This window comes from Meriones unguiculatus, chromosome 18 (assembly GCF_030254825.1).
Source record: "Meriones unguiculatus strain TT.TT164.6M chromosome 18, Bangor_MerUng_6.1, whole genome shotgun sequence".
Classification (NCBI taxonomy): Eukaryota; Metazoa; Chordata; class Mammalia; order Rodentia; family Muridae; genus Meriones; species Meriones unguiculatus.
The window spans coordinates 22,818,447-22,844,959 of record NC_083365.1 but is presented as its reverse complement, the minus strand read 5'-3'; the positions used below and the strand labels follow the sequence as shown (position 1 = coordinate 22,844,959).

At 53.4% G+C, this 26,513-nt stretch overlaps 1 protein-coding gene and 1 long non-coding RNA gene across 6 annotated transcripts in view; one reads left to right on the top strand and one right to left on the bottom strand.

Moving 5' to 3' along the window:
• Positions 1-1,848: 1,848 nt before the first annotated feature.
• Positions 1,849-15,473, bottom strand: LOC132648997 (uncharacterized). The gene is made up of 4 exons (XR_009587379.1): positions 15,035-15,473; positions 14,866-14,917; positions 4,875-5,000; positions 1,849-2,093 (listed from the first exon to the last, which is right to left on the bottom strand). It is a non-coding gene; the product is annotated as an uncharacterized LOC132648997 (long non-coding RNA).
• The window catches only part of Bahd1 (bromo adjacent homology domain containing 1), a 24,352-nt gene continuing 12,292 nt past the window's right edge, over positions 14,454-26,513 (top strand). For 2 of the 5 annotated variants that reach the window (XM_021640585.2, XM_021640583.2), the window contains exon 1: positions 15,712-16,052. The gene's annotated coding sequence lies outside the window, so the exon portion shown is untranslated. Of the gene's footprint in view, positions 14,712-15,709; positions 16,053-16,227; positions 16,248-26,513 lie in introns of those variants that run through there. The other 3 variants (XM_021640584.2, XM_060371646.1, XM_060371647.1) reach the window with 3 other exon arrangements.

The following is a 26,513-nucleotide window of genomic DNA, read 5'->3' as shown; positions in this document are numbered from 1 at the left end:
CTAGGATACAGCCCTGCACACCCACCTGCCCCACTTCTCTTAAGTATTTCTTGGATCCTGGCTGCCCTTAGATTAGCCAGCGGGAGGAAAAGCCCCCATCATGCACAGCAGGCTGTATTAGTTGACGTAACTGCTCCACTCCCACTAGGCTGTCAACTTAAAGGCTAGATCTGGGGAGGGAGGAACACCTCTAGCAGTTTCTGGTGGGCGGTCATGTGTTGCCCAGCCCCCATTTTGCTGATAACAGAGTTTTTTTATGGTTTGGTCACCTCTAGTTGTCCTGTTAGATTTCAGAGGTCAAAAATCATCTCCCAGCAGACATGATGGTCTGTGATCACAGTCCCAGCACTCTGGAGGCAGAGGCAGGAGGATTTCGTGTTTGAGGCCAGCCTGGGCTCCAAGGTGAGAGAAAACAGAACGAAACTACAGTAACAACGGCAACAAGTACTAAAGCCTCCCACTTCTCTGCACCTCCAGCAGCACCCGGTGCTTTCAGTAAGTACCCAGCGGCTATGTTCACTCTGGATGAGTGAAGCAACAGGTGGGCCAGGGCTCTGGCCTAATCCACAGTTGGCACAAACAGCAGAGCCAGCCGGCTTCGCCTGACCCTGCTCTCCCCAGTCCTTCCCACCCTGGAGTAGCCAGGGCCCAGCTGCGGGAGGGAGGCCCTCACCCACCCCCACCCCCCATATTCCTCTGACCCACTCAGGAATGAAGAAAAGAGCTGTTATAAGGGACCTTAGCTCCTCCTCTGCCGGCTGGGGACAGAATGGGGGGCTGGGGGGGGGAGGGGGCAGAGGAGGACCACACACCGCTCTTTCTTTCCACAGCACAGTGTGCAGTGTACATAAGGACGCACGTGCATGCAGCGTCAAAAGTAAAGAGGCAGGAGCGGGCCTCGTGGCTTACACCTGCAATCCCACCCTTTGCAAGGCTGAAGCAAGACTGCCAGTCCCAGGACAGCCTGGGCTACCCAGCAAGACCATGATTTATCTATCTGTCTCTAGCTAGCTGACTCCTTTGAAGCCCTCCTCCATTTTGTTTTATTATTTTATTTTATGGTAAAGAGGTGGAATCCAGGGCCTCGAACATACTAGGCAAGGGTTCATCCAAGCTACATCTCCAACCCCCAATGATTTTGTGTTTCATTTGTCTATTTGTTGCTTTTGAGATGGCCTCACTATGTTGCTCAGGCTAGCCTTGAACTCCAAGCTCAGGTTAGACTCTTGCTTTAGCCTCCTTCGGGTGTGTCAGCGTCCTTTTAATAGCTGGACTCCCATCGTGTGTATGCATGTGCGCGAATGTTTGTGTGCGTGTGTGTCCGTTGTCTGGTTCCTCATTGTATAGCATTGTTTTGTTTTTTTTTTTTTTCCTCCAGGCTAATGAGCAGAACTATGTCTGTCCAACTATTTTCTTGTCTAGCACTCCCTCATGTGGAAATTCTGCAATTTAATGTCCGGCGTCCTCTGCTGGGCATTTGGCGGTTTCTAGTTTGAGATCGAGGTGCGGTGGCCCTGGGGGCGCCTTCTGGTTGCGAGTGTTGCTGGGGTTCTCTAGTACATCCTCAGGGATGGAATTCCTTTGTTGTAGGGTAGGGACGTGACCAACCTGAAAAGGACCCTCGGAGCTGTTTTCCACAGTAGTGGTCTGGGGTCGGGTAAGACGGCTCACCCGCTGCCCTTCCTGACAACCTAAGTTCAGTCCCTGGGACCCACACGGTAGAGGACACCAACCCCTGAAACCTGTCCACTGACCTCCGAGTGCACACAGTAGGACATGCGCACCCACAAACGTACAACATGAATGCACAATAAAGATGTCATAAAAAATTAAAGCAAAGTAGCGGTATGTCTATTTTTTTTTTTTTTTTCTTTTAGAACAATCTCACAGGAAATGACTCAGAACCTAGGGGACAGGCATGGCAGACCAGAGCCCATGATCCGCACATTCGGCAAAGCTCTCTAGACAGGCCACTAAGAGCCATGCGCTAGGCCATGGGTGTTTCGATAACGGCAAGGGAGGCCAGACCAAAGCTCAGAAGGACAGTTATGCTTCCGTGTACTCTGCCACTCGGCCCAGCTCTTCAGCTTACCCTGGGGGAGAGAAGGGCTTGATGAGGAGGTGGGGATTGTCTTAAAGAGAAGACAGCTGTTCCGGGCTTCCACCGGAGCAAGCGCCCTCTTCGGAGACAGCGGGTAGATGCCTGTCGGAGACCGGGTCCACGCTAGTGCTGACAGAGAAGGGCAGAATACCAGATCCATCCAAGCACGCCTCGCGCCTGTCTGGAGCGGACATGGGTGAGCACACACAGGGACACGCATACCGCCACACACACCGCCAGAGAGAGCCTGTCAGACGCACTGCAGGAGCAGAAGCGGTGAGCGTGAACACGCAGCTGCCGGGGAGAGATAAGCCCAGGATGCCACCCACCCCACCCCCCCCGGCCCTGCCTGCCCGGCCTGCCTGGAAAGCCACCTCATACATCTGCCTGGGCTCCCCGGGGGCAGCCCCTGCAAAGGGCTGTGTTTCAGAAAGGCCTGGGCACCCTGCCCCACCCTCAAGGGCTTGTTCTATTTACGGGAATGGAGTAGCAAATTCCCTCAGTCCGACTCGGGTTGTGGCTGACGCTGGCAGGCTCAACAGGGTCAGGTATTCAGTGGGTTCATTTAGTTGTGGAAGGAAAGTTTAATGGAGTGTGCTATGAGGTTCTGGGCTGGGAGTGTAATTCAGTGATAAAGTGTCTGCTAGCCTACTTGAGGCCCTGGGTTCAGCTGATCCCTGGCTCTGAAAGAAAAAAAAAAAAAAAGAAAGAAAGAAATGAGTGAGAAAGGAAAGGAAGAGAAGTGAAATGAATTTTAAAGTGGAAAAATCTGAGAGGGTGAGAAGCCAGTGAAGAGAGGACACTGCTCCAGACTGAGCCTGCAGCATCATGAACAAGAGTGGAAGGGTAGAGGTTGGGGTCATTGCAAGGTTGCTCACTGAGAGTGGACGTAAGTCAGTTTTATATGGCTGTAGTTTTTAGAGTTGCTGAGGTCTGCTCCCTAATCCTGAGCTGTCCGGTTCAGGCTAAAGAATTGCCACTTAGATACTAAGACTCAGCAAATCCTAGCCCCTCTCAGCAACTCTCTCCCTGCCCCCACCTCCCTCTCCGGTGCCTCTGGAGAGAATGTATACTGTGCCCCGGTGGGGCTGGAGAAGGATGGGAAATAGTCTGGGTTTTAGGGGCTCCATATCCTCCGGATACCTTCCCTCCCTAAGGTTTGCCTGGCCTCAAGAGAGGAAAAAGGAGAAGCCTCACTGGAAAGCAACTGAGGCCTGTCCTGTGGCCAGGATGCCCAAGGCACACTCATCTCTTTGTCCCATCTGCTAACCTACACATAGTTGTGACTTTCTGCTCTTGCTACCTGGTCACTCATAGGGGCGGCAGCTCCCCTCGGCCCCCCACTTCTGGACTCCTAAGTCTGGGGAGAGGTAATGGGCACATGGCAAGAGTTCTAGATGTTCTGTAGAGAGTGAAACCTTTCACCAAGAAGTGACAAGACCGCTCTCTGTGGGAGAGGCTATTAGGTCTCCCCAGAGAACATGGCCTCAGCCCTGCCAGGGACTACTGCCTGAGACATCAGAGTTATTACTGTCTGAATCCAAATAGCAGCTCCCACACTGGAGGGTACCCACTCCGCACCATCCCTTCCCCAAGCTGGGGAACCACACTGGTCATCTAACGCTTCCTTTTCAATGTCCTCTGAGAAGCCTACCAGGAGCAGCCACTAAGCTCATCTCCCTGTTGTCCATGGGGACACTCCATACCTCAGAGAATGTGCCAAGGCCTCATGCCTTCCCACCGTCCTGCTTGTGGAGGCCTTTTCTTGGCCAGCCTTTTCTCCCAGGTGCTCTGCTCACTTAAAGGACCTGCCCAGTCTCTACCAATTCTCTCCTCCGGTTTAAGATCAATTTGCATTTGCCGAGTTGCTGCTGTGTGCAGGGGTTGCCGGGGCAAAGGCAAGTATTGGTTATGAAGCCGACAAAGTTTAAAAGTTAGGGCAGGAGAGATGTTTAAATAAAACACGTAGTTAAAACTTTTAAAGACCATTTCTTATTTCTATCACCCTTATCAGTTTTGTTTTGTTGATGTTGAGACAAGAGCTTGCTACATAACCATAGCCGGCCTGCGATTCCTTATGTAACCCAGCCTAGCCTGGAACTCATGGCAATCTTCCTGCCTCAGCCTCCGGAATGCTAGTATTGCAGGCATATGCTCCTATGCTCAGCTTTAGGCTTGCTGTGCTGAGAACTGAACCTAGAGCCTTGCACATACTCTAACTGAACTATATCCCCAACCCTTTGATCCACTTTAATGTTATTCTTCCTGCCTATCTCTGGCTTAATGAAGTTGCCCACACAATCTATTATCTATCTATCTATCTATCTATCTATCTATCTATCTATCTTCTTTTTTTTTTTGAGACAGGGTTTCTCTGTGTAGCTTTGGTTGTCCTAGAACTTGCTCTATAGACCAGATTGCCCTCAAACTCCGAGAGACCTGTCCCCCTCTGCCTCCTAAGTGCTGGGATTAAAGGCGTACAACTACCACCACCAGGATGTAACCTTTTTTTTTCTTTTTTTTTTTTTTTAATTGAAGTTCTTGGTCTGGGAATGAAATACAAAGTAAAGAGAGTGTCTGTCTGGTGTGGTGGAACACACCTTTAATGCCAGCATACATACGGGAGGCAGAGACAGACAGATCTCTGTGAGTTCAAGGCCAGCCTGGTCTGCAAAGCGAGTTCCAGGACAGCCAGGGCTGCTGCGCAGAGAAACCCTGCTTTGAAAGAACAAAAACAAAACAACAAAAAACCTCGGTGGCTAAGAGTGCTTACCGTCCTTGCAGAGGACGAAGATTTGATTCTCAGCACCCAGGTCAGGTAGCTTCACAACAGCCTGTACCACAGCTCCAGGGGATCTGATGCCTCCGGTCCCACAGGCACTCATGTGCACAGACACATCTGCTCACAGGTGATTAAAAATAAAATCTTTTTTAATGCGCCTAATTTTGAGTCGGGGTCTTACTCTACGGCCTAGACTAGCCTGGAACTCTCGAGTCTCCTGCCTCAGAGCACTAGAATTCCAGGCAGGAAATACTTGCCTAATAAATATGGTGGTAGATTACTGCCACCTGACCAGGATCGTCTCCCTTCCCAAGGCCCTCTGGCAAGCTTATCTAAATGATATCAGACTAAACTGAAGCATCAAGGGCAGCCTTGGAGAAAGGAGGAAAAGAAAGGGTACATAGGGGACTTCTCAAGGCTTTGCCTTGAACTAAATTCTCCCTTTTTAGAGTTTTAGTAGCAGCTTAAAAAGTCGGTTCTAGTCACAGCATCTACCTTCTTGGGGGAAGCAGCGCCAGAATCGTAACCCTTTTTCGGTTCTGAGGATGGAATTGAGAGCTTTGAACCAAACTGTAACTTTTGGGTGTTCAGGCTCCACAAGACCACCTTCACTGTGTCAGACCCATAGCCTTTTTAATCCAGTTGTCCAGTGAATGAAATCAGTTGGTTTCATAGCAAGAACTGTGCACTAATCTTAAAACAAACAAACAAACAAACAAACCACACACACACACACACACACACACACACACAAGAAGCCATAATAACACTGCTATTCCTATAGAAAATAATCGAAGTTACTGATCAGGTCTGGAGGAGTGAGCCTATGACTGTTAGTAGAGCCTGGCACGGTGTGGCCGTACCAGCTAGCGTTCTGTGTTGAAAAGGAAAGGAAATCCAGCACTACATCTACCTGGGCGAGAGCCCAGTCAGACCAGACAGTGCAGCGTGGGGCCAGGCTTTCTACAGGCTGCCGGCAGGTGTGGGCCAGATTAAAAATGGATCTTCCGACCTCGAGATCTGAGTCTTCCCAGCTGTGTGTGGTGTCAGCACAGGCAGACAGAGGTAGGTGGATCTCTGAGTTCAAGGCCAGCTTGGTCTACAGAACAAGTTCCAGGACTATAAAGAGAAACCCTGTCTGGCTAGCCACTGAGTAACTGCCTCCTGAAGGCCCTCATGCTGGAGTGCCCTGCACCCAGGAGCAAGGCCTGAGTACCTAGCAGAAGATAGACGGGCCTGAGGAACCACAGCCAGCCTGGCATTCAGAGAGGGAGAGGGAGAGATGGAGGGAAAGAGGGAGAGAGAGAGAGAGGAAGAGAGAGAGGGAGAGAGAGAAAGAGAGCGGGAGGAAGAGAGAGAGGGAGATAGAGAGGGAGAAAGAGAGAGAGGGAGAGAGAAAAGGAGAGGGACAGAGAAAGGGAGGGAGAGCGAGCATGCATCACAGGTTTAGGAGTGAACTGAGCCTGAGGATAAGACTAGAGAGCCCCCAGCTGGTGAGCCACAAAGGGAACTCCAGATTTGGGTGGTAGGGTGAAGGGGGAAAACCCTGAAGGGTTTAAGCAGGCCATAGAGACAAAGCTGGGTGCTTTGGGACGATCCCACAGAGATCAGTCTGGCTTGGGGAGAGCAATCAGACAGAGCTCAGGGCTTTGGGTCACTGGGGATGGAGAGGCAGAGAGGTTGATTCGTACAGACGTATGATAAGCTACGATGAGCATAGTACTAGTGGACAGACGACAGACGGGTAATGTCCAGGGAGGAGGAGGGACATGCCAATGGCTGGGAGGTCCTTGGTTTTCAGAACCGGGTGGGAGGTGACAGCATGAGAGCAGCAGTTCTCCTAGTCTATCTGAGGCTCCTCAAAGCCCCATTGTTGCTCCAGTGTCAAACAAGTACAGAGGGTAGGGAAAGAGTACTTTTGATGATGTTTTGCTGAGGGAATATTCTTTTGATAAAGAAATAGGGCAACCCACTTGCAACATTCTGCCCCAATCTCATAGTGAAAGGAAGGTTGCTCACAGCAACTTCACGTGGAAAATTCAAATGAGTTGTTAACAGCCCTTTGGAAAAATAGAAGAATAGGGAACTGCTGGGTAAACTCATTTAGGAAGAAGTGATGGGAGAATGGGTAAAAGAGGTGAGGCTGGGAGCTGAGTGCCCCAAACAGTGCTGAGCAGTGGCCTGTTGGTTAGCCCAATATTGGTGGCCCAGACTCCTAAGTCTCTACCTGGCTCTTACTACAAGTTCATCCATCAGAGGCGAAGGAAGACGGCAATAGAACCTGGGTGATTCTCCCTCTGCTCTGGGTTTTGAAAGCCTACAGGTAGAGCCACATCCTCTACCTGAGGACTGAGGTTAGGGGTTGCCACTGAGAAACTTCCAAATGCAGAGGGCAGTGCCTGAGGCCATGAAGTCAGTCTTGGTGCTGGATGGTGGAGAAGGAAATCATAGAAAAGCCAGCCGGCCCAGCAAAGGAAGCCACTCAGCCTGACTGAGGCTGAAGAGGATATGCTGCAGCTGGGTAGACAGAAGACAGCCTCAAGTACGTCATGGCTGGGGATCCAGGAGAGGCGGTAGGGTAGAGAAGAGGATGTAGGTCTGGGCACAATGGAAGCAGAGCAGGCTGTAGGCAAGGCTGGAGACAGGATAACTAGTTCACAACTGCTAATGCTTTAGGGGCACTTGGTTATTGTCAGGCACTGTTCAAAACCCCTAAACTGCTTTAAGACAAAGAGCAGAAACATCAACTAAGAAGCTGCCTTCAGAGCTAGTCTTCTTCTCCTCCTCCTTCTCTTCCTTCTTCTTTTGGTTTGGTTTTTCAAGGCAGGGTTTCTCTGTGCAGCCTTGGCTGTCCTGGACTTTGTAGACCAGGCTGGCCTTGAACTCACAGAGATCCACCTGCCTCTGCCTCCTTGAGTGCTGGGATTACAGGGGTGCGACACTGCACCCAGCAGAGCTTGTATTCTTAATGACTCTCCTGTGTGAAATACAGAAAGAAAAAAAAAATGTTTCAGATCCATAAAGGATTAGACCTCTGCTTAACCTCTATGGTAAATGCCATATCAGAAACAAACAGCAGCAACAACAAGAGCAAATGTTTTGGAACCACCCCCAAGCCTGTGCGATCTTAGCAGTTACTCAAACTTTTCAGATTTCCATTTCCTTTTTCATTTGTAAATCTGAGCATGATACTGGCCCACCAGTATTGCTGAGGATTAATCAAAGAGCCCACCAAGAGTGCCTGTCCACGCCTCCTTTGACACCACTGGTTTCAGAGGCTCTCGAGATAATGTCCATTCCAGATCCGGATTTCCTCATCTTTCCAGGGGCTACAGGCTTGCTGGAACCGTAGGGTGTACACCCTGGTTTTTGATGCCACAGCGTCTGTTGAAGGTGCTTCAGGAAAGTAGACTCATTTAACTCACTCCACTATATCTGAGCAGACAGATAAGGGTGGAGGTGCTGGCCCTGGAAGGCAAGGTTGCAAGCAACCCGGATCTAGCTCATCACAGGCAGTTCACACTTCTTGGAATGGTCCTCTCCTCACCCATGAGGATGCCCCTTGCCAAGCACTTACTGTTCGGTCCACAAAAGATGACTTGGCACCCTATAGTTTTCCAGGTATTATGCCATGTTCTTAGGAGTAATTCGCCACCTGGAGGGGTCCATGAATTCTGTTTAACTTCCCATTTCATCAGCAGCCTGGTTTGTGGGTATTGGACAGAGCATGCTCAGGAAAACTGCCCCTGAATCAATAATGAAGGTGCTTTTAGAGAAAAGACGACAGGAAGGATCTCTGAGAGTGTCCAGAGGAGGTAGATATCCCATGGCTAGGAATCATAAACTTGAAGCAAGGCATCTCAAAAGTATCCCAAGTAGGAAAGCAGGGACTATGGGCAAAGCAGACCATGCCCACCCCATAAAGATGGCACTTACTACTTCCTATCAGCCTATCGCAGCAAACAGAATGTGAGCCAACAGTGGCAAATCTTTTGATTTTTACAAGAGAAATTGGAGCTTACTTTAAATCTCAAAAAAAAAAAAAAAATCAGCACTGGCTTCTAATTTTAGTCTTTTTTGAAAGTCCTGTGAAAACCAGCAATGCTTGCTTGCTGGGTTGTTCTCAGAGACTAAATTACCTCTAAGTAGATTTGAGAAAGGGTATAGAGAGGTGAAGGGCTGCGTCCAGGGGCAAAAGCTGAGGGATGTGAAAGGCCATGTTTCCTTGGGGCCAGGACAGTGCTAGACCCACAGGAAACCACAAAAGAGGATGTGGAAGCCATAGACCTGCCCCGTCAGGTGTTTATAGGACTCATTGTAGACCCAGTAGACGAGACGGCCCGGAAAGCAGAGGCAAGGAGCTATGTAGGCTTCCCAGAACTCTGAGCTTTAGAAGATCTTTCCAGAAGTCAGGATTGACTCTGAGAGTAGCAATTCCAGAGGCAGACATTCTAGGGAGCTCCAGAATGGAAGGCGATACACTGAACAGAAGCCGGGTAAAGTGGGACAAGGACATGACCTCAGCATTCTGGAGCCTGGGGCAGGAGAAAGGCAGGAGAAAAGAACTTGAGGCTAGCCTGGACTATAAAGAAAGTCTGAAGCCTGCCTAGGCTATCTAGCGAGACCCTGTCTCAGCAGATGAACAGATGAGTAGGCGCGACCTGTGTGCCCCCAGAGAACTTGCTTGCAAGTTAAATAAAGTTAAATAATATATGTAAAAGGGTGGACGGGGGCTGGGGGTGGGTGGGAGATACAGCAAGGAAGGCCTTAGGTACCTCTCAAGGCAGACAAAGGCAGTGCTGTGGGCTGGGGTAAGGGAGACAACTCCAGGTAAACCCTGAGCCCTGAGGTAGGGGTCAAGAGACATGTGAGTCTGTTGCTGTGACTAGGGATAGGCACGTTTCCTCATCTCCCAATCAGCCACAGTTAACTGTATCCCAAGTGGGGCTGTGGTGAAAACTGAGGAACTCACTTTTCTCCATTTACATACGATGGCCCCTCCCAGGGTCCCACTGAGTAGCCCTGGCTAACATGGAATTCCTGTGTAAACCAGGCTGACTTCAAGGAGATTTACCTGCCTCTGCCTAGCAAGGGATGAGATTAGAGGCGGATGGTTGCCACCATACTGGTCTCTCTACGGTTTGGCTTTTATGGCCTGAGAGCTCTAGTCCCAAAAGGGCTGAGGTATCTTGGTCTCCATGTTGGCATCTTTTTCAGTAGTTGCCCCAGTAAACAATGGTTGGCGGCTGGCAAGCCTGCCTGGCTCTATGAGGAGAATGAAAGCGAGTCGCTTTTGCCTTCCTCAGCCTTTCCCGGGTATGGTGGGCAGAGTTAGGGTTGGCAGGATCGTTGAGGGCTCTATGCCCCAGGAGGGACCCTTTCCACCCAATTCTTACCTGGGAGAGGTAAGACCCAAAAGTTAAGGTGGTAAGAAAAGCGAGGGACACCCGACTACCGCTGCATGAGTCGATCTTACTGTCCCATCAGTCTGTATTTCGGATCTCAGGCCAGGAGTTTCTTTTCCTCTAACGACCTAGAGTGCCCTAAAGCCTTAGGGCAGGGCGTGGCGTATTTTAGAAAACTTGAGTGGCCCCAAAGGCTGTCCATTCGTGTCCTACTCTCAGCCGGTCTCAGCTCTCTGCCTATGTTAAAAGGGGATACCCTTTATCGCCGGTGTCCTCATCTTTCCTGTTCCCCAAGGTCTGCCTTAAAAAAAAAAAAAAGAAAAGAAAAAAAGAAAAGAAAAGAAATGCCGGCTCCTCTGCTAAGTCAGCTTGCGTCGTGGCGGCTTGTCAGAACGCCTGCTGCACCTTTCCCAGACCCACACCCGGGAACAGACCCTGGCACCTGCCCCTCCCCAGCAGCCATTACACGACGTTCTCAGAAAGTTAGTTTTCAGTCTCCTCCTCCCTCTACCCACAACCCATCCGGGTGCCGGACTGGAAGCATCTTGAAAGTAGGAAGTCACTCTCCTGCTGGCCTCTGCCTAGGGACATTCTGTTCACTCCCAAGGGGATGGAGCGCAGTTGGGGGAGGGGGACGCGGACGGGGGCAGAAACCGAGCGGCGGACCCACGAGCCCAGCCCGAACCTTGGGATGGGGGCGGGGGTGGGGGAGGTTAGTACTTCGCCCTCTAGGGCGGGCGCCAGCCCAACCCAGCCCACCCGCCTCAGCTCCGACTCCCAAAGGCGTGCCCACCCGGCCAGGTGATCTCGAACCTTCTCTCTAACACACCCCAACAACAAACAACCCTCGGCGCTCTCCAGCCGGAGAAAGGAGGTGGAGCCTGACCTCAGCCGGAGGCTGCCGCAGCTGGGGGGGGGGGGGGGAGTGTTCACTGCTGCAGCCCTTGGTGGGGAATCTCCTGGGAGCGGCAAGGGTGAGGGCCTTGGCGGGTTCCCAAGCGTCGGGAAAGCCCTCCCCTAGCAGTGCCGACCCTCCACCGGGGAAGGGAGAAGGCAGAGGGAGGTGGTTTTAGTGAGTGCGGACTTGTAACTCTCCCTCTTCGCCTGAAGTGCCCTCGGGGCCCCTTCTCCGCCATGGATGCCCCCCACCCCACCCCCCAACAACCTTCTAGCCCGAAGGACTGAATGAACCTAGGTGCCTAGGAGGCGCCGGAGAGAAGATGCAGCTTTGCTGCACTCTGGGGAGCCGAGGTGTGCCCATCCCCCAACCTCTTGACGGGTGGGGGTGCAGGCGGACCCCTGGAACGCCGGCTAGGGCAGGAAGGAGCCTGAACTAGGAAGGAGCGGCGGTTGTTGTCACTGCAGGGAGGCAACTTGGGTGTGGGGTGGAGGACGTGTCTTGAGGGGAAGGCCAGGGGACGCGAGGAGGGTAGAAGTCCGGTGTCAAAGGGAAGGCGAAGGCAGACACAGCTCTCGCTGGGAGGGGCAGCCTGCAAAGGCTTCCCAGGCTAGCCATCAGGGCTGGACAGATAGGGGTTCGGGACATAGCATCATGGAATGCGGCCCCCCAAGTCTTAGCGCAGGCGGCTTATGTGAAGACTGGTCCCACACAGACACCCTATTTCACCCTGGCCCCTAGGACCCAGCCTGGGGCGATAGGTGCCCTTAGGGAAGAGAAAAGACCGTCTTTCTCTGATGATGAGTACTCAACAACTGGCTCCTTGGTGGCAGAAAGGGGGCCTTTCCTGCTTAGTTCCAAAGGGAGCAGTTCTGACTCTCCCATCCCTGGGGAAAGAGGCCACAGCAGGTAAAAACCAGACTTCTACACTTGGCTTTGCCTGGGGGCAAATAATTTCCGGAGGTCCCTTTAAGGAGGGGGGTGTTCTGATCCCTTTAACAGTGAGCGGGTCCCAGCAAAAGGACTATAAAAGTCCAGCTTTATTTCCCACCCTTGGGGGTTTCCTTTGATGGGGGAGGGGTTAAGTATTGGCGTCGAATTGAATCCACGACAAGGAGTCCCTCCAGGCGAGAGCCGGTCCTCCGTCTTGTCCAGCGGGGCTTAGGGGCCGGGTAGCTCGGTGCACTGGGACCTGGAATTTGGACGCTCAGAGAAGAGGCAGGGAGGGCTGCCTGCCCACACCCACAGTGGAGAAGCCTGGGCATGACATCGGGGCAGGTGAAAGTGGTCGGTGCCGCCGTCACAGAAACTGCGCTGCGGGCTTGGGTGCCCTGCCCTGTGCCAGGTGGGGCTGGATCTCAGGGCAGGCGGTCTGCTGGGACTGCATGCAGCAGCAGCCGTGGGGGGAGGTGCCTCTCAGCTGAACTAGGGATGACAGAGCAGCTAGTCTGTCCCTGCTGTCAGTCTGGTTGTTCGCGGTGGGGGGAGGGAGGGTGTGCGGCGTGTTCTCCCCAGCCCTGGATGGTCTCCTCCAGGTATCTAGGTGTCTGTCTATCCCCTCCTCGAGGCTCTCCTGCTCCGAGGCGGCTACCCTTTACCGATGGGTCTGGAGGTGCCTATGTAAAGAGCGAGCAAGCCTCTGCTGAGGGGGGATAGCCCTGGAGACCTCACGGATCCATCCATTCCCCCTTCCAGACCAAATCACAAACCTTTTTTTTTGGCCAGAGAGAGGAAAGGTGACAGCCCCCAGGCACTGGCACAGCTGTTCTGGTGGACTGGGATGGAAGCAGCATGCACTAAGGAAAGGCTGAAAAAGCTATGGGAGCCAGAGCCTCTTCTAGATGTGGAAAGGCTCTGGATTGGGAAGGAAGACGCTCAAGATGCAGAGGTTCTTGAAAATGGAGTCAACAAGGACAAGAGGCCAGAAAGTCCCTTTGGGGGGTACAAGCAGCCTGTATGTAACATGGCCTCCTCTTGGCTGGCTTGTTAACCAGCTTTAAAAAGCAAGAGAGAAGAGGGACCCAGGAGATCAACGAGCTGCTAAAGGAGGAACATCAAGCGCCTGCCTTTAGCAAGCCTGTGCCCCCCCACCCCCACCTACCCACACACATAAGCCATAAGCCCACTGAGCCAGAGCCTCCTGGGGCAAAAGAGCCAGCCACCCATAGGGAAAGCTCCTTTGGCTATGAGCAGGCTGGGCAGTCTCAGCAGCTCCTGGGGTCTTTGCCTCCTCCACAGTCAGGATTATCTCTTCTCTCCCTCCTGGGTTCCAAATACATCACCTTCCTCTAGTACCAGGGCAACGGGGGTTTTGCCCAAAGGTGCCAGGGAGTAGCCCACTCCAGCAGTTTTTTTGCTCTGTCAGTTCCCAGGCTGAACAGGGGCTGCCACTGAGTTTCTTTCCCTGTAACCGGTTACATTTCTTGACCCTCACATTTCCAATCCCAACTATCACCACCACCACCACCATCATCATCATCAGAGGTAAGGCAGCTGCCACTGTCAGAGGCTGCCTTGACCGCCCTAATACTTCAACCTCCAGCGGGACTGGGGTCTGCCATAACACACGATGATAATGGACTTGGCTGAGGAGAGGGGCTGCTCTTGTGAGACAGAAAGTAGAGCTGGCCTGGACGTGGAAGAGGAGGGCTGCCGACTATCTCTGCCTCAGGAGGCTCAGGGAAGGGAGAGGTCCTTCAGTGCCCTACTTTCCGAGGTTTGGGATATTGCGTTCCCTATGGATGGGGAAGTAAAAGTTAAGGGCAGAGGTCCTAAGAGATTCTGGCCCTTTGAGAAGTCTGTGCACCACGGTTTTAGCACGGCCTTGGTAAATCATGTTCTGTAGACTTGCTAGGTGGTCTGGGAACCCCGGGGGCAATCTGGACGCAAATAAACTGTCTCCCCCCCACCCCCTTTTCTTTTCCGAGGGGAGGCTATTGGCCAGCCACAGAGGCTGGCAGCCCTGGTTACCTTAAAAACTGCCTGGGTCAGTGCTTCAGTTGCACGGTCTAGGAAAGGTGGGGGAACCGCCTAGGCAGGAGGAGCCCCTAAGCCACTCTCCAAGGCTCGGTTTTTCCTGCTTACTAACCAGGCTTCCTCAGCACTCTGGGCGCTTCTCTGCCCTAGGCGTTCCAGGGCCCAGCCCCTCCCCGGCTGCTCCCAGGCTCGGGTGACTTGACACTACCCTTTCTGCTCCTGCTCCTTTACCTCCCAAAGCGCCCCTCCCCCGCCTGAATTGGGAATGAGGCTTTGTTCAGGGGTGGACTCGGCATTTCTCAAGAACCTACTGTGCGCCCACTCCGGCCCCTTGAAGTGAAGTCCTGGGCCGGCTCTGGCGCGACCAGGTGTCCAGGACACAGCCCTGGACCTTCCCGCACCTCCCAGGGACCTCCCACCCCTTCGTATGACCTCAGCCTGCTGTGCCCACCCACCCGGCTGACCCCGAGAGCATGCTCAGGCTTGGGAAAGCACGTCTGTGGGTGTGAGAGACGGAGCCACAGCTTAAGGTGACTGTGGGGAAGCGAGGTAAGTGTCTGCACCGGTTCTACGCCGGCTTTGGGGACGCGAAGGAGGGTGTCCAGCCGCGCCTGCCGGGCTGCCCGCCCCTCTCCCCCTCCCCCGGAGAGCTCCGATGTTCCCCGTGGTGGTGGGAGAGGGTGTGTGGGTGTCAAGGACTCACAGGCTAGGCTCTGCTGTCAGCTGGAAATGGATGAGGGTTCCACACTCGGCTCCTGAAAGAGGGCGAATTGGGAGCTAGGGTTGGGGGGGGGCGGGGGGGAGAGCGAGAGGTGAAGGGCAGAAAGGGGAAAAAGAGTGAGGGGGTGAGGGGTTCCCGAGCCAGGACCGACCTTGCTGGGAAGGAAAGGAGACGTGGCAAGCAGGGAAGTCGGAAAGATGAGGCAAGGGCGGGAGGGGCTCCTCGGCAGTCGGGGCCCTTTCGCACGAGTCTGGGGCCCTTCCCGCAGGAAAAGGGGGTGTTGTTCTTGATTTTTTTTTTTCCGGCCAGTCTTCCCGAGGCTTTGCCCCTGGGGGCAGCAGCCCGAGGAGGGTGGGGTGTCCCTCGGCCCTCAGTTTATCGCCGCCGGTGCTGGAGAGGTTACGAGGGAAGAGGGATGTACAGGGGTGATGGTCAGGGCCGAGGCGAGCTAAGGTTTTTCAGGGTGGGGGGTCTGCGGCTGGGGTGCTGGGGCTTCGGGGTCAGGTCACCCTGGGGTACTGGCCCAGGCTGGGGAGACGAGGAGAAAACCCAAGAAGCCGGCAAAGAGAAATCATCCCCCCGCCACCACCCTTGGCACCGTACCCCTCCCCCAAGGCCCCACCACTCCCCGCACCGCCTCCCCCGGCCGCCTCGTGCTGCCCCCTGCGTCGGGACGACCGACCCACGATTCTGATTGGTTGGACACCGGGAGGGGGAGCCGAGGGCCGGATTGGCTGGCGGGGCCAGCGCAGGGCGGGGCGGCTGATTGGCGGAGCTTGCCGAGGGGCGCGCCGCTGATTGGCTGGGGACGAGGAAGCAGGAAGGAGGGCGGCGGAGGCTCCGCTCTCGGGGAGTTTGTGGGGGAACCGCGAGCGGCGTAGCGGATCCCGGAGCCCGGCCCCCGCTGCCCGCCCGTCCGGCCGCCTGCCCCGCCCGTCCGGCCCTTGCCGTTCGCCCGCCCCGGCCAGGCGCGCCCGCCCCCCCCCCGACGGCCCCGCCCGACCGCGGCCCCCGCTCCGCCCGCCCGGCCCCGGCCCCCAGGAGGAGGCGCTGACGCAGCAGCGTGGAGCCCGGGAATTGAGCGCCCCCGGGGGGTTCCAGCCGCCGGATTCCAGCCCGGCCGGGGCCTGCGGGCGCCCAAAGCCGCGCCGTCCGCGCTGCTCGTCCCGGTGAGCTAGGGGCCGGGATCCAGGAGGGGGAAGGGGCGGGCGGGCGGGCGAGGGAGAGCGAGCGAGCGAGCGAGCTAGGTAGGCGGACTAGCAAAAGGGAGAGAAGACCGGCCGCCCGTCAGCGCGCCCCGCCGAGCGCGCCGCGCCGCCGCCCCCGCCAGCCCCGGGAAGGGACGGACGGACGACGAGAAGCAGGTGCGGCCGCCCGCCCGCCCGCCCGCGCGCGCCGCCTCCCTCCCCCGGGTCCGGCGCCGCGGTCCCGCCATCGGGGAGCGCAGCGCGCCTCGAGGTGACAGCCCCCGGGGGGCGCCTGCCTCGCAGGCCGGGGGCGGGGTGGGTGGCGGCCGCAGGGTGGCAGCTTGGCCGGGCGGCGGCGGCGCGGGCGTCCCGGGCTACGGAGGGCGGGAGGACGCGGGGCGCTTCCTCGCCGCGGCGGAGCCCGCTCGCCTCCGAGTGCGCGGGCGGCGAGGCCCCCGCCGCGCCCCCTCCCCCATCGTGGTCCCCGAGGCGAGGGGCCGCGGCCGGGGTGGGGGGGGCGTCGCCGCGGGATCGCCCTCTCGGGGGGGGGGTCGCCCTCCCGGGTTGGGAGCCGACCGGCTATTACCGGAGGGGGGTGGGGATGGGGGCCGCGCCCGGGCGAGGGGGAGCGCGGACCCGATCGCGATCGGGTCGGGCTGGAGGAAGGGAGGCGCCGAAGACGGAAGGGGACCGGTTCGAACAGCGAGTGTGGGCCGCGGGAGGCCCTGTGGGGACCGTGCGGGGCGGCGGCCGAGTCCGAGGTGGGGCGGGGGGAATCGAAGTTGTCAGACCGCCTCCAAGTGACAGCGGGACCCGGTGCTCCAGGCCCGGCCTGGTCGTGTCCTGCCAGCCCCGCCGCCTGTCCTCCGGGGCCGGGGGCCGGGTCAGGTCGGGCCCGAGGGGCCCGCTCGGCGGCGAAGAGCCGGACAAAGGCGGCGCCCGAGTGGGCACAGGTAGAGGTATCGGGGAGGGGAGCGAGTCCGGGGCACCCACCCCAAGGGGCGGGCGACGGGGCCGGACTCTGCCCTGGGGACTGCGGGGGCCGGGGCGTCCACCGGGAGGAGCTGCGGCACTGGCTCTGGGCTTTGGCCGCAGATCGCCTCGCGGCTCCGGGAAGAGTGGGGTCGACTTAGCCAAGGCGGAGGGGCAGGGGTGGGGGGGGGGGGTGTGCGCACCGAGTGCCCTGGCCGGTGGCGAACGGGGTGCTGGACTCGTGGAGGTCAGCGCTGCCTGCCAGCAGTGAAAGGCTTTCAGCGAGTCTGTCTACCGGGAGAGCTTTAACTCCACCTGGGATGTCTCCTAGTGGCCCATTGTCGGCAGTCTGAAGAGCACAGAAGACTACTTGGCTTGGGACTAAGGGACCCCACACACACACTGTGCCCTCACTACTGCTCTAGCAGTTTTCCTTAGGCAAGAAGGTACCCACATGGGGACACGGTGAGCTAGATCTATGAATCCAGGCAGAAATTTGATGAGGAGATAAAATAAGGCTTCCAGTTCTCGTCTTTTGTACCACCTGACACGTTCCTCCCCATCTTCCACACCTTCCAGTCTTCAGAGGGGCAACATTTCTCGGGGACACCACTGTCTTAGGACGCTTTAGAAGCCCTGGCTTCAGCTGTGCGCATCGCTAACCCCAGCGGCGACCAGCTCTAGGCTGTATGCTTTTTACCCACTTGTGAAAATCCACTCGGTTCCTGTGCCCCCCCTCGCCCCCTCCCCCGTGATCTTGTTGGGAACAGGAAGAGAGGAGGCTGATAACAGCTGAGAACATAGCCTTTTGCTGAGAAAAATCTGGTCTGGAATGGCACACCAGTGGGACTGGTCAGGAGCTTACTAGGCTGTGGTTGGCTGTAAGCCCACCTTGAGAAAGCTGCCTGTCTGCCAAAGGGGCAGTAGGGTGTGGAGTTCATTCGAAGCACCCCGTCTCTCTCCCCAGGAGAGTCTGGACCCCAGCTTGGGTGGAGTTGAGGCTTGTGAGGAAAGGGGGGTATTTATTACTTCACACAAGAGACTGAAGTTTGTTTGAGAGAATTTAATTGTATGTCTAAAATCCAGAGAAGGTGGAGAATCTGTGCTATTGCCAGGTTGCACTATATGTGACTTCTGGTGGCAGTTAGAAGGGTGACCTGGTTTGGCTGCTGAAAGGTGGGAGTTGCCAAAATAACATTTTCCTCTGTGACAGGGTTTTTACCTGGCAGGAGACACATGCCTGTGTTTAGGAGAGCTGGCTCTGGGGAGTTGAGCTGTTAATGAGATGTGTTTCTTTCTGTCTGTCTGTTTCTTTCTGTCTGTCTGTCTTTCCTCGCTTCCTTCTCCCATCACTCTATCACTCTATAACCAAGGCTGGCCTGGAACTTGCAGCGTTCCTCCCTGATTGCCTCCTGAGAGCTGGCCTTACTTTGTGTGCACTACCCTGCTGGTTTTAGTTTGTTCTTTTTGTTATCTTTCTCTCTCCCTCTCTGTTGCCATGTTCCCATGTCATTTTCCTTCTCCTTCCTCTGGCTCCTCTGATTCAGTCTGCACACAGCTACTAGCTCTTTCTCCCTTCCACAAGTCAGTTTCTTACTAAATTGTGGTTGCTCTCTTTTTCCTGCAGCCTGACCCTAGTCAGCGTCCCTAAGGCTATTTGTTAGTCATGCCTTGCACATTTGTCTGTCCCCTGCCCTTTGCTCCTGGCTCCTACCCTTCCCTTCTCTCCCACTTGTCTATTGTCTTCGTGTTTGTTGCTCAGGCCAGTGAGCTTTGAAAATGGATTTTCTTACATGGTATTTTCTAGACTGTTTTGTAGGTTGGAACTTTTCTTAAGGATAGGAGGAATGAGCTAAACACGAGTGCGCAGGCGTGTCTGTGTGTCTCTAATCTTCCTCCCAGTTTTGTGTGCATTGTTGTTGAATGAATAAATGTAGTTGGCTGTGGAATTATGTGGGGATGCAGGGGAACCTTTGGCTTTGTTAGAAATGCTCATATGGATTCAGTCCTTGGAGGTCTCTGACCTTTTCTGTGAAAGGTATATAAATAGGGCATGTTTGTGAAGCCCTGGCATGGGCACTTGAACTGCTCTTTCTGATCCATCCGCTGGTGAAATCAGTCCTGTAGCTTGTTCACATGACGCCACACAGATGTGGATTGGAAAGGGGCTGAATCTTGTTTTCCTCCTGTCCCCACTAAACCGTTCTCTCTGTACCCAGCTTTGCTGTTCCTTTGCAGTCTACTTGTTGTCCATGCTAAATGAATCCATATGTTTTACCTCTTCACATCTGGGTGTAAAGGAGGGAGAAAACACTATTTGGAGAACAGAGACGAAAAATAAACCTGGATCAGTCCCATGGATGGGATTTGTAGTGTTCCTTTCTGTAGGAAGTGTTTTTACTGACTTTGGGACTATGTCTGCCCCAAGTTGGACCTTTGGGGTAGGAATACTATCCTTCCAGGTGTCTTAGAAGTTGGCTTGTATTGATGATCAAGCCTGGGCGATGGGGACGCGGGAGAAGGCTGGTGACTGGTTTGAGGCTAAGTGGTGAAGAAACATCTCCTGCATCCATCCTCTTTCCCCAAACCTCTCTTTAGTGCCCCCGTTTGATGATTAATGGACCAGCGTTTCCCTTCCTGTCGGGAAGACTACCCCTCACAGTTGCTATGGCAATGCAGACCTCTCCCCCATCAATTAAGAAGAAAAAAAAATCGTACTACTTCTCCTTTTACTGTAACAGAAAAGCCACCTCAGAACACCTTTCCCGGGCGTTCTCCTCGCCTGAAGTGTGCGTCCTGGGACACAGTCCTTTCCCGCTTCACGGGCATTGACTGAGTTTCTTCACATTGATCAGATTCTGCCCCTCCTGGAGCCAGCAGCTCTAGAACAGTCAGGAGAGGAAACAACCTTTTAATTTATTCATCCATGATGCAAATTACAACCCAGAAAGAGCCCTTCTCTCTTCTGTAGGGATAGAGGAAGTGTCCTCCGTATGCTCTCCGGTGTTTAGAGGCTTGAATTGGGTGGCATCTGACACTAGAGAAGGAAATTTTAGCAGACCTGAAAGAAATTCAGCCTGTCATATCTACTTGAAATTGTAGTTCAATGAAAATTGGCTAATTATTTTCATTTCTTCCTACTTCTCCATCATAGCATCTAAGAGGGCTTAGAATGTTTTCATTTTATCTACTGTTGTTCCTCTTGGCCTTGCTCAGGCAACATCTGGCCTCTGTGCCCTGTCGCAAGGTGAGTCATTAAGGAGGAGGAAAAAAATCTTAAGGGGGGAAAAATCCCCATAGCTGAAAAGTAGCCTGTGTTGAACTAGAGCTGCCAGCCAAAGCTGCCGAGTTTATGGAGCATTATATGAACAGTCCCGACATTAAAGGACCTCCTTTTTATGAATGGGTTGTGAAGAATGTAAATAAAGCATCTCTCAATGGGGAAGCATTTCACATAAGCAGCACTACCCCGGCCCAAGCATTTATGGGAACTTGCTAGCACAGTCTGGCAAGGCTTGTTTCCTTTGTGCCTTCGACTTTGGAGAGACAGGGGGAGTGTAAGCAGAGTGTGCTTTGGTTCTGAGGGCACTCTGGACACTCTGGCTTTATGTGTTTGGCCTTGTCTTATGAGCCAACACAATGTCTTTTAGCCCTAAAAAGATGGAAAAATACCGTGTGTGGTCCCGAGCTCGTGAAAATTGGCAGCCAAAGGCTCCTGACACCAGGTGATCTGAGGTTCTGTAGCCCCTGACCCCTCAAGCTACGTAGATCTTTGGAGGTCAGTCCGAGGAGGTCTTGAACGATGAGATCCTGCCTAGTTTTATGGGAGGCACCTAGCTGGACTAAAAAGGACTGGTTTGAATTTCAACTCCTTTATGTTTCTCCAGCCCATCTCCTGGTTTCGCCACTAATGAGCTGTAAGATGGCTAAAAAGGTGGAGGAAGCAGTGAGCTTCAAACGACCTGCTCAGGGCTGCCAGGTCCTGGGGTCCCAGCGAGGGTATGGGTGTCCATCCCAGGCATCTAGGTGAGAAAGCTGGGGATCAGAGGTCTCTGGGTTTGGAAAACAGGACCCAGGGTGCAGTCACTATGCTGGAGAAGTGGTCGTTACATTTCTCTTTGCATGTGGGTGATACATGCCAGGATGGTTATCTGACGATATCCGTGAGCTTCCGTACAGGCTTGATCTGCCAGGGAGGAATAAGGATTTGTCCCTCAGTCTGGCTTTATGAATTGGTAACTTCCAAGGTACCATAACCAAGTTACTTGAATAAAAAGACAGGTGGCTTTTCATAGTTAATGATACCAGTACTAGCTAAGGACTTACTTGGGACTAATTATTTCCTCTTGCCTCTGTGGGATTTGGGAAGAACAGATGTGTTGATTCCCTGGCCTGGAGTAAAGGGATGTGTCTAGTGTCTAGTGTCTGCTTCCACCAATAAAACTTTTTCAGTTTCCTGCCACAGAAGAGAGGAATGGGCCCTTCTTCAAATGTAGACACTTGTCGGGTTTTTGTGTGGCAAGGTGGTTTAGAAGTATGTTCTTAGGATAGTTATTGTCGGGGTACCAGTTGATGCTGGGAGATCCTGACAGGTTTGCCGGAAGCATAAAACCATAGTAGTACTGCCATGGAGGTCGCTGGCTGCTTCCAGCCCCGAGTTGGGGGTCCCTTGCTTTTGCACTTATAAGAATTCACACAGTTTCTACTGAGTGTAAAAAGAATTCTATAGAGAGGAAAAACTTTAGAGGAAGTTGAAAGTACTAGAGATTATCTGCTCTGAGGAAGGGAAGCCAGGAGCAGTTACTGTCTGTAAGCTAAGGTGGCTATCTACACTATGACTGGCCATTTGCCGTCTAAGCCAGGGGAGCGGGAACTCCCTCAAGCCTGTAGACTTTCGTAGGTGCTTGGGAAAGGCTCTTTTTCTGCCTTTACTGTAAAATACAATCTCTGGAGCACTCACTACTTTCTATGTAATAAAAATTGATTTGTTTCAGAAATGCTTATAAGAGTTTATTCTGAACTTTGAGCCAACTTTTTATAGGGTTTGTTTGTTTGTTTGTGTGTTTGTTTGTTTGTTTTCCTTATTTGGAGTCAGGATCCTTTATAGCCAAATCTGCCTGGAACTCTCCATCCCTTCTGCTTCACCTGGAGTGCTAGGATTACAGATGTTTGAACACATCTGTCTGTGTGAACAGTTCTTAAAGCCGAGGATTCAAGAAAGGCTACTTTTCCATTGTGCTCTGACCCAGCAGCCATATCATGTAAGGCCCTAAAAAGTGGCCGAACGATAACAGTGTAGAAGAAGAATGGGCTCTGCGACACGCCTGGATGTCCAGCCTTGGCTCTTGCTTGTAGCAGTTCTAGGAGGTGGGGTGGAGGAGGTGTGACGTGTACACGTGGACTCAGGTCATCAAGTTTGACAGTATGTGCCTTTACCTGCAGAGTATTCCCACCCCATAGCCCCCTGCCCCCTCTTTTTTTTTCCCCCAGCCCCCCTCCCCTACCCCCTCTTAATGAGCTCTTTGTGTCTGTTTCGGTCTGCTGAAGATGTGGTGGCGACACTTTTTCCCAGGACCGTTAGGACAGATGCAGTGGGTGTCGTGTGTGCTAGGTGGTGCTGGGTACCAAACACACAAAGTAACATTCCTGATGCAAGAGGAGCCCCTGGTTAATCAAGTTCCCTGCCCAGTCAGAGATTTGGGGGATTGGTCTTTGCTGCTGAGTCCCCCTTCCTGTTACCTTTTCTGGATTTATTGCTTCTTTTGTTCTGAGGCAGAATCCTGTTTTACCCAGGCAAGCCTCAAATTTACTGTGTAGCCAAGGATGACCTTGAACTTCTGGTCCTCATGCCTCCACCTCTAGCATGCTGGTGTTACAGCTGTCCATCAGTCACCCCGAAGTTCTGGGGATCAAACCCATTGCTGCCTGCACTGGGCAAGCACTGCCCTTCATTCCAGCCTGTCACTAGCATTCCTTGTCATAAATGTGTATACACTTACTCATTAATGGGCGGGGGTGGGGGTGACAGGTAGTGTCTTCCCTTGAGGTGGATAGGGCAAACTGCGAGAGAAAAGGGGTCATGAAAGAGTTGAGTAAATACAAATTAATTTATGAATGTGGATTAATCTCAGGAGGCACAATGGACTCCGGGGAATGAGGGGAAGTTGACGGTCAGAGGGCTTCCTAATCCAGATATTTGAAGTCCTTAGGTTGCTTCAAAAGCTGTTTGTTTGGGAGCATATTCTGTTTTTGGATTTTTGGATTTCAGGTGTGCAGCTGGTAAAGTATGTGTACATTTTCCAAAATGAACTGGTAACAAACAAACAAACCCAGAATTCTAAAATTCTTACAGATCCAAGAATTTTGAATAAAGGGTTTTTCAACCCTTGTGAGTCAGGCTTGCAAGCCAGCAGCCAGGTAAACCTTGTGGATGGAGTTTAGTAGCGGGGAAGGCAGAGCCTACCTGACCTTCCCTCCCTGAGGCTTGCAACCTGTTGAGGTAGCATTCGAGCCTGCCTTGTGTCTCCTTCCCTTAGAGGAATATTTGGAAGGCTAGGCCCTGGGACTTGTTTTTCATGGCTGCCTCATTCAGGAGGTTCTTTGTTGGAAAGGTCTAGGGCGGAACTCTCCTGACCTGGTGGGTGACTTCTGTTGAGGTAGCTGGCGAGCCACTGGGGTCTCCTGTCTTACTCAGGCTGACTTGAAACTCCTAGGTTGCTGAGCTTGGCTTAAAATCCCTTCTCCCCCTGCCCCCCCCCCCCTTTTTTTAACTGATGTTGATGGGGATTTGCAAATGTTAAGCAAGAAAGTGCTTTTCCTCTGAGCTCCATCCAGAAATCTCTCCTGGTGGATGAACACACATTCTTTGCTGCTCCTGGGCAGGCTCACAGAGCAGGTTGGTGAGCTGTGGACTCTTTGTGAAGAACGGTGCAGCCATAGTACAAGGTTTTTTTCCTTGGTGGTAAAAGCCCATTGTTGGGATATGGGAAGCCCTGTCCATTTCCCTGTCTCTAAACAGCTGCCGGAGCAAATGGGTCATGCCCCAAACATAAGTTTGCTTCTGGCAACCCAGCCCGGGTGGTGGGGTCCGAGGGAGCCTGACCTGGAGACCCTGTGCCCCCTCCACCCTGGAGTAACCCTTGTTGGAACCCACCAGGCTGAATCTAGGGCAGATTTCCTCCGTTCGCCTTCCTGCACCCTTAGGGATTACTCAGGGATTGCTAGCGCTGCCTTCCCTGCCCGGGCTTTTGTTCTCATGATGCACCTGGTGTGTCGTAGGCCCTCTGCAAACCTCTCCGCCAAGCTCCAGGCTCCCCATCACAGCCTTCTCATGCAGTGTCCACCTGTCCCCAGTCCCCCATTCCACTAGCCCACACTCCAGGTTCTGTCTTTTGTACTTTTCTTTTTATCCCTTAGCCTGGGACTTGTAGGGTAAGGAGGGGAAGAATAGGCTGGAAAGATGGCACGGTGGTTGAAAACACTGGCTACTCTTCCAAAGGACACAGGTTCAAATCCTAGCACTCACCTGGCATTTCACAACTGTCTGTAATTCCAGTTCCCGGGCTTCTGACATGCTCACACAGACACACATGGAGGCAGAACACCAATGTAAATAAAATAAAGTGAAAAATAAAGAGCAGTCATTGCTCTTGCAGAGGACTCAGGCTTGATTCCCAGCACCCACATGGTGACTCACAGATGTTTGTAACTCCAGTCTCAAAGGATCTGATGCCGTTTTGACCTTAGTGGGTATCAGACACTCAGATGGTGTACATACACGCAGTTAAAAACATTTCGTACGCAAATGGTGATTTTTAGAAATAAGGAAAAGAAAGAAAGAAAGAAATGGGCTTGTATTAAGCACCTGGTATTTACTAGGCACCTGTCCTTACTTAATCTTTAAAACAAAGAGGCTTGCCTTGAAAAGTAAACCAAGCAAGGAGTTCAGGCTCCTTTCCAGTCCCGATCGGGGCTCAGCTCTGCTGTGGGAATGGCTGGTGGCAGAGGCAAAGGTCAAAAGAGGTGCCTGGGTATGAGCAGTGGGTGCTCTGGGTTCTCCCAGGGTGCACCAGGAAGAGCTAGGGGAGGGTCAGCTAGCTAAGGTAGAGAGAGAGGCTCAGGCCTTTAAACAAATCCCCTAGGGCCAACAACGTGGCTCAGTGGGTGAAGGCATTTGCTGCCAAGCCTGACAGTCTTGTTCAGCCTTCAGAGCCCTCACAGTAGGAGCGAACCAACTCCTCCCACAAGTTGTCCTCTGACCACCACATGTACTACTGGTGTATGCACTCACACACCTATGCACACATACCAAAAAATGTTTAGAGAAAGCCCCTAAAGACTGTGTCGTGGAACAGAGCACAGACGAAAACCATGCTCTCTGCCCACTGTCCTTGTTTGGGAATCTGTAGATGGGAGAGGAAATGTCTTTACTCCTTATCCTCAGCCCCTACCTGTAGAAAGCACTGTGCCTCAGTGCTCTGAGGCACTGGCAGTTTCTGGCCATCAAAAGCTTACCGTTTCCGTCTGCAGTTACTACCCTAAACCTTGACCGCTAGACATGAGAGTCTGTAGCCTGAGTTAACTCCCCCACCCCCAGGGAATGTGTGTGACTTTATAGTTACTGGGAGTGGGATGGCCACCTTCTCTCTGGAGCTAGAAGTAATAAGCCAAGGTCCAAAGCTTTGGCCATTTAAACTCTCATGCTGGGTTGTCAGAATTGATAAAAGTCAGACCTTGCTGTCAGGCTCAGCCGACCTGACAGAACCAGATTCTGCCTGCACAGGGTGGGCATGAATCTCCCCTGCACAGCTCTCATTCTGTCTCTCAGGGGTCCCAAAGGCCTCAGTGCGACCTGGGAGGAGCAGGTGTGGTCTTACAGGCCCTAGACAGTATCGATGCCTCAGGATGGCAAGTGTGACGCCTCAGATCCATGCCAGGCCTAAGGACAGTCAGAGACAAGCCAGTGGCCACATGGGTGTGCTCTGCGCTGTCTTTCCTGGCCCTGGGTTTCTATGGTTAAGCTTGGTTGCAAGGTGACTTGAGTACCTGCAACAAAGTGAGGCCAAATTGGCAGGGCTGCGGCCAGAGCCACTGCTCTTCTAGCAGGTGGTGCCAGGGCTTTGTGGATGCCTTCAGTGGATTCTCAAGATACACCTGCCACCCTGACCCCATCTCAAATGTGGCCCTGCGCTTCCCCCATCCCACCCCATTGACCTGTAGTGGCTTCACAAGGGAAAAGGGACAGTGTTGCCATCTTTCTTTAGGATGGTGCGTTTGGGGGCAGAATGGTAACAGCAGAGTTCAAGGGCAGGCTGATGTTTGCGTGTTCGCCTAGGCTGCTCTCTGCTCCCGTAGAGAACTAACGGTTGGTATTTCTTCCTTGGCAGAGAAAGGCTTCTGCTCTCCTGCTAGGCTTCCCCAGGGTGTCTTGCCATCCTTGTCAAGGCTGGGAAGTAAGGTTTATTTTGCTGT